The following is a 10,000-nucleotide window of genomic DNA, read 5'->3' as shown; positions in this document are numbered from 1 at the left end:
TGGATCAAGATCTGTGTCTAGGTGGTGAAGGCCTCTCTTCAACAGCTACTGTGTCTTAGTCTCCTACATGAGGCTAACAGAAAGCTATTACCATGCTACTCAGAAGAACTCCTTTCAAGGAGGTTGATGAATTACCTTGTGGTTGGTGTGAATCAACTGGACCTAAGTTTTACCATGAAAACAAGTGCCCTTGGGTTGTATGACCCCATGTTGAGTTGAGTATGTGTGTAATTATGGAATTGTTTTGACCCTGTGTTACATATTTTAATTATTACTTTGTGGTGAAAGTAGGTTACATCAAATCATTTTTTTTTATAACGCACTGATTTCCTGTTTTATTTGCTAGTAATTACTCCACTCAATAAATGAACTGTAAGGTGTATGGCAAGGAAGAACCTTATGTAATTACGACATTTGTATTAATTTAAATGAATCATATATATATATATATATATATATATATATATATATATTTATTTAAAAAACAAGATAATAAAGGGAAGAAGTGGAGGAAAAACTGAACTAAAATCTCAGGATTATTTTTTGTTTCATTTCTTTATTCCACAGGATCACACCCGTTTTATTAATAAAATATATTTCCCCCCCTTTTAAAACCAGACTCTTCTACCTCATTCCATGGGTAAAATCACCAGTTGGAGCAGGTTTAAAATTTTTTGGGGGGGAGATTAGTTTAGATGTATTGTTTTGAATCCCAAATCTATTTAAATATGTGCTTGTAATAGTATTATAGGTAAAATGGTGGTAAACCATATTTGTTTGAATGTAGTTTTTGGTCTGGAGTTGGGGTTCACCCTCTGTTAAAGTGGTACACTCCTCCTAGTGTCGGATTGACGCTTCGCCTCTCCCGGTGTTCTTCTCAACACTCAGCGGACAAAGAATGAGTCAAACAACAGGCAGGAGGAAAATGACGATTCGTTCTCTCTGATTGCGAAACTTTTTATTCAAAAAATGAACTGGCTGCTAGATCGATGGATTGTTTTGTGCTTAACAGGTATGTGTTCGTTTTTGTGTGTGTTTGTTTCCTCACTCAACATGTTGTTTTGTCATCTGTCTGAGAAAGCCGTGGACGCAACAGGTTGATCTCTAGCTCGGGGTTTATTCCAGCGTCTAACGGGTCTCTCTACCTCTCTACCTCTCTGCCTTACCTAAAACTGCAATATGACTATTGGACTCTCTTTATTTAGATTTATATAAGCAGACCTTTGCCTGGTCACTTGTTTTGGGGGGTTCGTCTGAATTGCTTTAATTTATTAGATGGAAGATTTGCGATAATGATAGGCTTTAGCTACTCTTGTTTTTCGCTTTTATGTTTTGTCATAAATTACAGGAGGAATGTGTGGAATAAGAAATATACTATAGTAAAATCATCATTTATCATTTAAATAGGTGCTGTTATTCAGACAATATCCATGGTATGCATGCACTCCAATGGGTCACATAGATATCTACTAGGCAGAGAATAATACCTGAATAACTTACTCTGAGGGTCTACTAGGAAAAATAATTTGGGAGATCAGTCTGATACAGAGAATATTTGTGGAGTGGTCTATGTTGTGTTAACCAAATTTTTTTTTTGGGGGGGGGTAAATTAATAGAAAATGCAACCATGATTTAATCTAGTATTTTGAATAGTTTTTTTTCAGTAGAATTATACAAAACGAATCTGTGTCTAGCGTATAAACCCAACAGGAAGTCAAGTCAGTGGTGGAATGCCTGGCAGGAAAATGGTGTCAGTTGTTGAAGGAGGAAAGGGTCTGATGTGGTCAGGAAGTACGGAGAGACTCAGAGATTTAATCAGGAAGAGCCCAGTAGACTTGAATGATAAACCTGAGTTTTGTGTAGTAGCCCACTCATCAAGAAACCCCTTTTTAATGGTGTATGTTAGGTAGTTGCATGCCTTTTTGGTATTTTGTTGTTGTGAATATGAATTAGAGAAGAGTGTTATGTTGCTGTGAGATTAATCAGGACCATAGGTACAAATGTAGGCCTATGTCATAATTTGTTGTCACACTTGTGGGTGTTTTTAGAAGTCTACAAATGTGTTTTGGAGTGCCTGGTTTCACGCATGAACACTTTTTGTCTTCTCCAACAGAGAGATGCTGAGACAGACGTACACCGTTTTAGCAAAGGTTCCACAAAACAGTGACAATGTTTTTCTTGGTTGTACGTGAATCCTGTGGTTACCAAGGTGTCTCACCCTGTCCATTCTCTCTGTCCCGATCTCCCCCCACTACACTGTAAGGACCTCGTCTAACGGTTTGGTTCAAATCTCTAACAGCTAATTGGCTGTTCACACCCGACTGGACCAGACATGATTATTTCATTGGTTGGAGTCCTCCCATCCCCCTCCTCCATTCTACTGTCCACACAGGATTCTCCAGGATGGGAGGGGGGGGGGGGGGGGGGTTACTAATGCCAAACAATGGGCCAATGGGCCATGAACAAAAAGGACAAAGGGAGGGCCACAGCTACCCCGTGGACGGGATTTAGGAGCACGGTTCTTCTCCCTGCTGTCTCTTTCTCCTCACACGTTCTTATTCTCCATCCCTCTCACATTCAAAATGAAAACAAACACAAACAGAACTGTCACTTTTTTCTCACAATTTCAATTCAATTTGTTTTTTTGGCATGACGTTACAATGCAGTTATTGCCAAAGCTTATTTTGGAAATGTACAATATTACAATAATAATAATCAGTATTGTCAATGGGACAACAGTAACAAGAATAATCAAGGGTCAAAATAACCATACATTGAGCAATGACAATAAGCATAGAGGACATGTGCAGGTTGATTGGTCGGTCAGACACTGTCCCTCATCTTATGGCAGGCAGCAATGTAGAGCACTGCCAACCCACAGCTCTTTGCGTCCTCTCCCAACAAGACAGGTAGCCTATCCTCATCAGAGAGGCCTTTGAAACCTTGAATAAGGATTTCAAATTTGAGGAAAATAACACTTGTTTTGTCAGGAAATGCAACTCTGTCTCGGGTTCTGCTGTTGTGCAGTGGTTGCACAGCCATTCCTCTACAGCACATATGTCAGAGTCAAGGCCCGCGGGCCACATCCGGCCCGCAAGAAGGTTTTTTACGGCCCCTGGGATGATCTTGATTTATTATTAGAACCGGCCCGCAGCAAGCCGGCAGCCCGCAGATCTTTTACACGCACCAATACTACATTTCCCACAATGCAAAGGTGACGCACCGAGCAGTAGGCTGCTTCATTTCAATATTTATTGGCACAGCAGTCGTCAGCATCACAGTAAAATTAACTTTCAGATACCCATCAAAAATGGCAAAACGGAAGGTGGATACTGAGAACCGGGGGTTTCAAACAAGGTGGGAGTCGGAGTATATGTTCACGAAGGTAGCTGGAAAACCTGTGTGTCTTCTGTGTGGAGAAAGTGTGGCGGTACTGAAAGAGTATAATCTGAGACGACATTATGAAACGAAACACGCGGACAAAAACAAGAATATGGACATGGAACAAAGGCTACAAAAGGCAGAGGAATTAAAACGAGGCCTCAAATCTCGACAGGCTCTGTTCAAAAAAGCCAAATCACAAGGCCAGGCTGCTGTCAAGGCCAGTTTTATTTTGGCAGAAGAGATCGCTAAATCAGCCCGGCCATTTACGGAGGGGGATTTCATCAAAAACTGCATGATTAAAGTTTGTGACGAAGTTTGCCCAGAAAAAAGGCAACTCTTTTTAAATGTGAGTCTGAGCAGAAACACCATTGCCGAGAGAGTAGACCAGTTGTCCATCAATCTAAAAGAGCAGCTTGTGAAAAAGGGAAAAGATTTTATTGCATATTCCTTGGCTGTGGATGAGAGCACCGACATTTCTGACATTGCCCAGTTGTCAATTTTCATCCGCGGAGTGGACTCCAACCTAAGCGTGACAGAGGAGTTTTTGGCTTTACGTCCTATGCATGGCACAACTACGGGGCATGATTTGTATGAAGAGGTGTCAAGATGTGTAAATGAGATGGAGCTGCCTTGGGAAAAACTTGTGGGTTTGACAACCGACGGAGCACCTGCGATGTGTGGACACAGGAGCGGACTGGTGGCGAAGATACGGGAAAAGATGCAAGAGGAAAACGCGACAGGTGAGCTGACAGCTTATCATTGTATCATACACCAGGAAGCGTTGTGCGGTAAAGCCTTGAAAATGGAGCATGTAATGAGCATCATCACGCGCACAGTTAACTTTATCAGAGCCAAAGGTTTGAATCACCGCCAGTTCAAGGCATTTCTGACGGAGTTAGAAACGGAGCATGGTGATTTGCCTTATCACACAGAGGTGCGATGGCTAAGCCAGGGAAAGGTGCTTCAAAGATGTTTCGAGCTTCGTGAGGAGATTTGTCTGTTCTTGGACAGCAAAGGGAAAGACACAACACAACTCCGAGACGAAATGTTTCTGTGTGAAATGGCTTTTCTGTGTGACATTACGAGTCATCTGAATGCAATAAACTTGCAGCTGCAGGGTCGGGATCGTGTCATCTCTGATATGTACAGTACAGTGAAGGCATTTAAAACCAAACTGACTCTGTGGGAGACGCAGATGCGGAAAGAAAATTTGAGCCACTTTCCCAGCTGCCAGACCATGAAAGAGAAGCTCTCTACCAGTGCGTTCCCGAGCACACAGTTGGCTGATAAAATAGGTATGCTTGCCGCTGACTTTCGACGCCGATTTGCTGACTTTGAAGCACAAAAAAGCAGGTTGGAACTGCTCGGTAACCCATTTGCTGTTGACGTGGAAAGCTCACCACCAAACCTCCAAATGGAGTTGATTGACCTCCAATGCAATGATGCACTGAGGGCAAAATATGCGGCAGTGGGTGCTGCGGAGTTCGCCCGTTTCCTCCCCGGCACAATGCCCCAGCTGCGCATCCAGGCTGCTCAAACGTTGTCTATGTTTGGCAGCACATACCTGTGTGAACAACTGTTTTCTTTGATGAACCTGAACAAAACATCACACAGAAGTCGACTTACTGCTGAACACCTCCACTCAATTCTGAGGATTTCTTCAGCTCAGAGCCTTACCCCGAACATTGATGAACTTGTGGAAAAGATGGGACACCACCAAGTATCACCCTCAACCTCAAACAAGTGAACATTACTGTGCAATCACATATTTAGAGTTTTTACTCAGTTCAAGTTTAAAAGTTAAAATTTAATATTTGTTTTCACTGCATGTTACTTCTCCTTAAACAAAGTGTTGTTTTTGATTAATAGATTTTTGCACTTTATTTTTTTGTATTTCAATCCAATTATATTTTAAAAATATTTCAGTTGAGTGGATGATAGAAAATTGCTATTATTGTTTTTTCTTTGAAGTAAATTTAGCCCACTTTTGCTAAAATAGAAAATATAGTCTACTGATGGTGCCTTGAATACCGGTTTCTTTCATTTAATGTTCATGTTATGGGGATATTTATATAAAGGAAATTTGTCTTTTGTGTCTGTTGAAAATTAAAGATTACTGACAGAGCCATAAGAAAATATTGCTTTATTTATCTGATCATATTGTAATATATTTGTTAGGTTTTCAGTAGGTTCAATTAGGTTCACTAGACTATATGCGTCATTTAAAAATTTTTCAATGAACATTCGAACAGTCCGGCCCTCGTCTTGTAGCTGATTTTTTTATTTGGCCCTCCGTCCATTTGACTTTGACACCCCTGCTCTACAGGGAGCCAGGGTTTCCTGTGTCTACCCTTCTCCATGGCAAGGCTGTGTTCACTGAGCCTGTACTTTGTCAAGGTTTTTCGAAAGTTTTGATCAGTAACCATGGTCAAATAGTTTGCCACCATGTACCATCGATTTAGGGCCAGATAGCACTGCATTTTGCTTTGTGTTTGTGCTTGTTTCCCAATAAGTAATGTAATTTTGTTTTGACTGTGTTGTAATTTGGTTTATTCTGATTGATTGGATGTTCTGGTCCTGAGGCTTCAGTGTGTTAGTAGAACAGGTTTGTGAACAGCTGGATGAGAGGACTTTTTTCTTTGCTCAGCGCTTTGCATTGCAGGGCTTGGTAATGATATGAGAGGGGGTCACTGTATTTCCCCTGTCTCTCTTTATCTTTCTCTCTGTCTCTGTCCTCTTTCTCTCTCTCTCTGTCTCTGTCCTCTTTCTCTTTCTCTCTGTCTCTGTCCTCTTTCTCTTTCTCTCTCTGTCTCTGTCCTCTTTCTCTCTCTCTGTCTCTGTCCTCTTTCTCTTTCTCTCTGTCTCTGTCCTCTTTCTCTCTCTCTCTGTCTCTGTCCTCTTTCTCTCTGTCTCTGTCCTCTTTCTCTCTGTCTCTGTCTCTGTCCTCTTTCTCTCTGTCTCTGTCCTCTTTCTCTTTCTCTCTGTCTCTGTCCTCTTTCTCTTTCTCTCTGTCTCTGTCCTCTTTCTCTCTCTCTCTGTCTCTGTCCTCTGTCTCCGTCTCTCTTTCTCTGTCTCATTTGTTTTGTGCTCTCCAGAGGTAACACATCTTCTTCAGACTCTGTAGGAGGAGTGGATGAACCGTTGGTGCAGGGTCAGATATTTATCTGCCATTAGTCACAACTTCTAAATGGAGCTCTCGAACATTTGAAGGCCATCACCGTGAGTCACCCTGGCTCCTCTTTAGTACATAGTGTAAAACAGCTTCCCTCCTTGTCTCATTCCCTTCATATGAACTAAACTGCTCCTAAGGAGAGAGCCACTGTGTAGAACCCTTTGTTGTGATTTCCTCTTTTCAAGGAAACGTTTGGAGTCAGTTCCTGCTGCCTGCCCCACCCTGAACTAACAGGACTGGGAAATGTTTGGAGTCTGTTCCTGCTGCATGCCCCACCCTGAACTAACAGGACTGGGAAATGTTTGGAGTCTGTTCCTGCTGCATGCCCCACCCTGAACTAACAGGACTGGGAGATGTTTGGAGTCTGTTCCTGCTGCATGCCCCACCCTGAACTAACAGGACTGGGAGATGTTTGGAGTCTGTTCCTGCTGCATGCCCCACCCTGAACTAACAGGACTGGGAGATGTTTGGAGTCTGTTCCTGCAGCATGCCCCACCCAGAACTAACAGGACTGGGAGATGTTTGGAGTCTGTTCCTGCTGCATGCCCCACCCAGAACTAACAGGACTGGGAGATGTTTGGAGTCTGTTCCTGCTGCATGCCCCACCCTGAACTAACGGGACTGGGAGATGTTTGGAATCAGTTCCTGCTGCATGCCCCACCCTGAACTAACAGGACTGGGAGATGTTTGGAATCAGTTCCTGCTGCATGCCCCACCCTGAACTAACAGGACTGGGAGATGTTTGGAATCAGTTCCTGCTGCATGCCCCACCCAGAACTAACAGGACTGGGACATGTTTGGAGTCTGTTCCTGCTGCATGCCCCACCCTGAACTAACGGAACTGGGAGATGTTTGGAATCAGTTCCTGCTGCATGCCCCACCCTGAACTAACGGGACTGGGACATGTTTGGAGTCTGTTCCTGCTGCATGCCCCACCCTGAACTAACGGAACTGGGAGATGTTTGGAATCAGTTCCTGCTGCCTACCCCACCCTGAACTAACGGGACTGGGACATGTTTGGAGTCTGTTCCTGCTGCATGCCCCACCCTGAACTAACAGGACTGGGAGATGTTTGGAATCAGTTCCTGCTGCCTACCCCACCCTGAACTAACGGGACTGGGACATGTTTGGAGTCTGTTCCTGCTGCATGCCCCACCCTGAACTAACGGGACTGGGAGATGGTTGGAGTCTGTTCCTGCTGCCTACCCCACCCTGAACTAACGGGACTGGGAAATGTTTGGAGTCTGTTCCTGCTGCCTACCCCACCCTGAACTAACGGAACTGGGAAATGTTTGGAGTCTGTTCCTGCTGCATGCCCCACCCTGAACTAACGGGACTGGGAGATGTTTGGAGTCTGTTCCTGCTGCATGCCCCACCCTGAACTAACGGAACTGGGAAATGTTTGGAATCAGTTCCTGCTGCATGCCCCACCCTGAACTAACGGAACTGGGAAATGTTTGGAGTCTGTTCCTGCTGCATGCCCCACCCTGAACTAACAGGACTGGGAGATGTTTGGAGTCTGTTCCTGCTGCATGCCCCACCCTGAACTAACAGGACTGGGAGATGTTTGGAGTCTGTTCCTGCTGCATGCCCCACCCTGAACTAACAGGACTGGGAGATGTTTGGAGTCTGTTCCTGCAGCATGCCCCACCCTGAACTAACAGGACTGGGAGATGTTTGGAGTCTGTTCCTGCTGCATGCCCCACCCTGAACTAACAGGACTGGGAGATGTTTGGAGTCTGTTCCTGCTGCATGCCCCACCCTGAACTAACAGGACTGGGAGATGTTTGGAGTCTGTTCCTGCTGCATGCCCCACCCTGAACTAACAGGACTGGGAGATGTTTGGAGTCTGTTCCTGCAGCATGCCCCACCCAGAACTAACAGGACTGGGAGATGTTTGGAGTCTGTTCCTGCTGCATGCCCCACCCAGAACTAACAGGACTGGGAGATGTTTGGAGTCTGTTCCTGCTGCATGCCCCACCCTGAACTAACGGGACTGGGAAATGTTTGGAATCAGTTCCTGCTGCATGCCCCACCCTGAACTAACAGGACTGGGAGATGTTTGGAATCAGTTCCTGCTGCATGCCCCACCCTGAACTAACAGGACTGGGAGATGTTTGGAATCAGTTCCTGCTGCATGCCCCACCCAGAACTAACAGGACTGGGACATGTTTGGAGTCTGTTCCTGCTGCATGCCCCACCCTGAACTAACGGAACTGGGAGATGTTTGGAATCAGTTCCTGCTGCATGCCCCACCCTGAACTAACGGGACTGGGACATGTTTGGAGTCTGTTCCTGCTGCATGCCCCACCCTGAACTAACGGAACTGGGAGATGTTTGGAATCAGTTCCTGCTGCCTACCCCACCCTGAACTAACGGGACTGGGACATGTTTGGAGTCTGTTCCTGCTGCATGCCCCACCCTGAACTAACAGGACTGGGAGATGTTTGGAATCAGTTCCTGCTGCCTACCCCACCCTGAACTAACGGGACTGGGACATGTTTGGAGTCTGTTCCTGCTGCATGCCCCACCCTGAACTAACGGGACTGGGAGATGTTTGGAGTCTGTTCCTGCTGCCTACCCCACCCTGAACTAACGGGACTGGGAAATGTTTGGAGTCTGTTCCTGCTGCCTACCCCACCCTGAACTAACGGAACTGGGAAATGTTTGGAGTCTGTTCCTGCTGCATGCCCCACCCTGAACTAACGGGACTGGGAGATGTTTGGAGTCTGTTCCTGCTGCATGCCCCACCCTGAACTAACGGAACTGGGAAATGTTTGGAATCAGTTCCTGCTGCATGCCCCACCCTGAACTAACGGAACTGGGAAATGTTTGGAATCAGTTCCTGCTGCATGCCCCACCCTGAACTAACGGAACTGGGAAATGTTTGGAATCAGTTCCTGCTGCCTACCCCACCCTGAACTAACGGAACTGGGAAATGTTTGGAATCAGTTCCTGCTGCATGCCCCACCCTGAACTAACGGAACTGGGAAATGTTTGGAATCAGTTCCTGCTGCATGCCCCACCCTGAACTAACGGAACTGGGAAATGTTTGGAATCAGTTCCTGCTGCATGCCCCACCCTGAACTAACGGAACTGGGAAATGTTTGGAATCAGTTCCTGCTGCATGCCCCACCCTGAACTAACGGAACTGGGAAATGTTTGGAATCAGTTCCTGCTGCATGCCCCACCCTGAACTAACGGAACTGGGAAATGTTTGGAATCAGTTCCTGCTGCATGCCCCACCCTGAACTAACGGAACTGGGAAATGTTTGGAATCAGTTCCTGCTGCATGCCCCACCCTGAACTAACGGAACTGGGAAATGTTTGGAATCAGTTCCTGCTGCATGCCCCACCCTGAACTAACGGAACTGGGAAATGTTTGGAATCAGTTCCTGCTGCATGCCCCACCCTGAACTAACGGAACTGGGAAATGTTTGGAAT

The sequence above is a fragment of the Oncorhynchus clarkii genome, unplaced genomic scaffold (assembly GCF_045791955.1).
Source record: "Oncorhynchus clarkii lewisi isolate Uvic-CL-2024 unplaced genomic scaffold, UVic_Ocla_1.0 unplaced_contig_7142_pilon_pilon, whole genome shotgun sequence".
In the NCBI taxonomy this organism is placed as follows: domain Eukaryota; kingdom Metazoa; phylum Chordata; class Actinopteri; order Salmoniformes; family Salmonidae; genus Oncorhynchus; species Oncorhynchus clarkii.
This window is presented reverse-complemented; position numbering follows the sequence as displayed.